The sequence below is a fragment of the Pundamilia nyererei genome, unplaced genomic scaffold, assembly GCF_000239375.1.
Source record: "Pundamilia nyererei isolate P.nyererei 1_Seehausen unplaced genomic scaffold, PunNye1.0 scaffold00112, whole genome shotgun sequence".
Taxonomy (NCBI): domain Eukaryota; kingdom Metazoa; phylum Chordata; class Actinopteri; order Cichliformes; family Cichlidae; genus Pundamilia; species Pundamilia nyererei.
Window position 1 is genome coordinate 750497 of NW_005187513.1, and position 4566 is coordinate 755062.

Sequence of the window (4566 nt, forward strand, 5' to 3'; positions counted from 1 at the left end):
TTTTCGTATTTTTCTAAAGAAGATGTCAGGTTCTGCGCAGATCTAAACATCTTGCAAGTGTTGCCAGATAGAAATTCCAAATCAGAAATATATATTTGGAAAAAAATAAATAAAAGCGTCGAGGAAGAACACGCGTTGAGCTAAAAACAAAACATAAGGCAAAGGCTTGTGTAAATATTACAATCTACATAGTTTTAAGGACAAATGTGATAAATTTCGTATTTAATGTCGAGATCATTTTAAAGCAACGCACTGTTAACGGAGGAAGGAAATAAGCGCAGACTAGGCCTTCTGATAATGCATATTTCAGATCGGGGGATACAGTGAATAGTGGAGAAATCCTTAGAGCTGCTGTCACAGATACTGGGTGTGAGACAGGCGGGACTCGTGGGGTTTTACGCGCTTTAGAGAGGCTCACTGAAACAGAGGGATCCCAAATCAGAGCCATATGACCACTCCAGGCAACAGCTACTTTAGCTGATGGTAAACCGACCCAAAGAGAAGACTCGCAGATCCTCACAGCGCAAAACTTATTTAAATGCCACTTGGTGCTCGCTGAATTTTCAATCGAACGTGAGAAAGTTAGAGTTAATTTTCCTTGATGTAAAGAAATACCCCCTAACAACACAACGAGATAAAATATGACAGGTGGAAGCGACATGGAGGGCAAACACACAGATCCAGGACTGTCGCCAGAGGTCAAATCCAAATCCTGCGTCACCCGCAGCCTCTGGGACGCTGCACCATATTTCTGCAGACAATGGCCTGTGTCACACGGGACAGACACAGTTTCAAGTTTGCCTACCGTTGATTCACAAGAATAAAAACCGTAATAATCATCTGGCAGGAACAGTTGAATGCATAAATTTAAAAAAAGCACCAAGGGAGGACTTAGAGGACAGAGTTTGAAATAACAGAGCATGCACCAGGTTATATTATAAGGCTTTAAATATGCCAAATTAACCACACAGTTGGTGATTATTGGAGTGAGAATTAATCAATTCAAATCAATGACAGTGAATAACAACACTGATGGCAATTCAAGAAAAATGATCCACAGCAGATATAATGCACAGGTGTAGCTCAATCTAAAGTGAACACAAAGACAGCTTTTGATTTGTCTTCATATATTCAGCGGCTATTCAGGACCTATTTACTACACCCAGTCAGCAGGCTGCGACTCAGACAAGTGAGAGAAGTGAAGACAGACAAGGTTGGGATCGTAGGGAATTTTGCATGGAAATCAACTACCCATATCATACCTCTCCACACAACGCCCTACTGATGCAGAGACAGCATCTGTGCTGCATCTAGTTAAGAAACAAAGCCAACAGGCTCATCCAAAACCCCACGCTATCAAACCTCCAGTACTGTGAAGAAGCCCTCTGGTTGTGTGAAAGCAATTTAAGCTGGTCAAAGCAACTGAGGCAGAATTATGGATGCTTAACCCCTATCAGCTCTCCTAAACCTCGTCTTGGTGGCAGGCAGCCCCACCTATATGCTGTGTGTGGTGAGTTGGAAGGGTTGTGGTCATGTTCTCTAAATACCTCAGCGGAGGTGAGTGTTCCTGAAGCCAATAAAAACCGGTGATTAATGGTGCTGTTCCTTTTTTTTTTTTAGGTGTTAGCTTGTTAAGGGATTTAATAGCAAAGGTGTTTACTTTTTGCAGTGACAGAAAAATTACAGGAGCACAGGGCTAAGACCTTAAACCAGGAGGTCTGCACGAGCGTTATTGTCACCGGTGTCATGTTACTACTATATATATGCAAATATATATGTATAATAATGCAATGAATGACCATAAAGATGGCTTATAAAAGCAATTCCTCAGAGGAAAATCAACTTCACAAGTTGAACTTTTCAACTTGGACTCGGAGCTGTCACGCAGACAGTCAGAAGCCTTGCATATGGCACAGGGATGATGCTCAGTAATGACACCTGTATCCCTGCTACTAGGAGCACGCATCTCACATGCCCTGCCATCGTGCTAAGATCACTTCTGTATTATGTATTTTTTAGCGCGTGTGCAGCAATCAACTGACCTCGTTGCTGTGACAGAAATGCCCTTTACCTAATTCAAGCACTTTTATTTTTGTTGTGTGTCTACTGCATATGTGACACTGGAGGTTTGGGGGGGGTGGCAGGAAAGGGCTCTTTTACTTTTTACTGTGTTAAAAAACACACAGGCAGTAACACAAACAGTGACAAGAGAGTGACAGATGTGTTAGCAGCAAGCAGGAACAATGTAGTAACACTTCTAATTCTGTCAGATAAGTAGTTACTAAATCATTTGCAACGCTGTGCATCACTACAACGTTGTGGTGTTATCGGCTGAATCTGATCCACTTATACAGTTGTTTTGCTGCTTATAAGGGCAAAAAGATATCAACATGAAAAACTGTCTTTGAATTCCAAAAGGTCATACCTTCCCTGTGGTCAAATGAGCGACAGTGATGTGATATTCTGTTTCATAGCTTAGAGGATAAAATGAGTGCGTTGAATCACAGACACATATTAATTCACGTCATGACTGTTTGTAAATTAATCTTGGAATCACCAAGTTAGTCTCTGGCTCATATTAAGCTTGAACGTTACAATTAAAGGAAAGTTCAAGCTTATAATAAATCCTTTTACATTTCAATGACCAGTTTTAAACAACAGAAGTAAATCTTTGCATCTTTGAGTGGTCACTCAGTCCAGTCAACTGATTTCTGTACATTGGGGCTGTGAACTGTTTAAAAATTATTTTTAGATGCCAAAGTAAGCATGGATTGCTTTCCACAATGAAATGTTTAAATGTCACAGAGTTACATCTCCCTTTCTTTCGTATTTTAAGAGTTCATTTGAATACATTCACTAAAAAAAACATAACCAGCATCTAAAGCAATGTATAACCCCCCACTTTTTCTACATATGTACTGCATTTTACTTTTACAGTTACAGATTAAAATGATTACTCTGTGTATATTTTATGTCTATATTTTTATCGACTGATTGCATTATTTTTTTTTAAATTGTCAACTAAACCATCACATCCTGACACGAGTTCCCTTGTTACTGCGAGGCTGATATTAACCCCTAACCCAAGCCAAAAAGAGCGAACAAGTAATGGCAGCTTCGGATTTACTACTGAGGATGTCACAATAGGCATCTATTGCAAAAGATGCCCCAATACGCTGTGTTTCTCTTAATGCTATGAGACAATTCCCTGAGCCACACGCCGACAAAGCGCACTCACATGCAATACAAAGCACGTAACAAGAATGGTAACCCGTGTCGCCTCTGTTTTCTGATCTTATATTTCTGATATGTTCAAATACATTTCCTCAGGAAGAAACGGGGAGAGAAAGTGGAAGGTGGTTTTCACATATGCTGTTTAGAATTGTAAATGTATTGCATAGGCCCCGCTGTCCAATTACATATATCTTTCATGTATGAAATCATGCATGTCTTTTTCTCTAAAAGGGGAGGGCTGGCACAAAGGGAGTAACCCCAACAGTAGCAGAACAGTGTGCTGCCCACTTGAAAAATAAGGTCTAGTGTCGGAGCCCTGGAGCTGTGGAGCCCTGGGCAATAGCACAGCTCCATCAGCACACAGACCAGGGAGGGGAGTTGCTTTCCCCCAGACTGGAGGCCTTTCCACTCCTGACTCCTGCTGTATTATTGTTGCCCTATTTCTGAGGCAGCTGACCCTGTGGGTCCTAAATCAGACTTTATAGAAAATACATTTCAGATCACGTCCTTAATTAGGTCCAAGATGATAAATATTGTTTCATGAGCTTTCAAGTGTATTATTTTTGCCAGCACTAAAAATATCATTTAAAGATGCAGGAGAAGAAAAACATTTCCGTGTATTTCTTTTTTTCCCTTTTCCTCATTATTTTTTAAACAACAACTTGCTGTTAAGTATTCAATTTCAGTGACCCAAATTTTACTAAATGACTTTGAACTTTTCGAACAAATCTTTTTAACTCCTTTAAGACATAACTCATGCCACTCAGCGTGTCCTGTTGCTTTTATGTTTGCTCCAGTACAGTCACTTGATTACATAAACAAATTATATTCTCAATTTCGCTTGTTTTCAGAGTGCAAAGTAATACATTAATTTTTGGTTGACAAACCAAGATGAACATATTTGCCTTTTGCATGACGAAAAGGAAATTGTTTGCTACATATGTGCAAAACCTTAACCTCAATCTTTATTTTACATATGACGCTATTTGACTCATGCTATGCTGCTCAGCCAGAAGTTTGCTTATTATCTTATCAAGCAGAATAACTTAATATAGTCCAGATAACCTGGGATCAGGTCCTAATCAATGTGTGAAGCTACGTTGTCAGTGTTCTAAAAAAACAAAAAAACAACTTATGAAACTTGGAGGAAAGCTTCTTTTAAAGTCAATCAAAAAAAAGAAATGCTTATTTCGTTAGCCCAAAAAATGCATACATGCGTCACAAATGTGCCCCGTTGCATGTTTCTGATTCAAAACCATGTTGTATATCGTTTTTGCACAAACCTAGTCTCATGCAGTAAAAGACAATATACAAGCACCAATAAACACGCAC

General features: G+C 39.5%; 1 protein-coding gene across 1 annotated transcript in view; it reads right to left on the reverse strand.

Annotated features, from left to right (window-relative positions):
- Positions 1–4566, reverse strand: part of zfhx3b (zinc finger homeobox 3b) — a 143067-nt gene that overhangs the window by 137756 nt on the left and 745 nt on the right. The gene's annotated exons all lie outside the window — the stretch shown is intronic.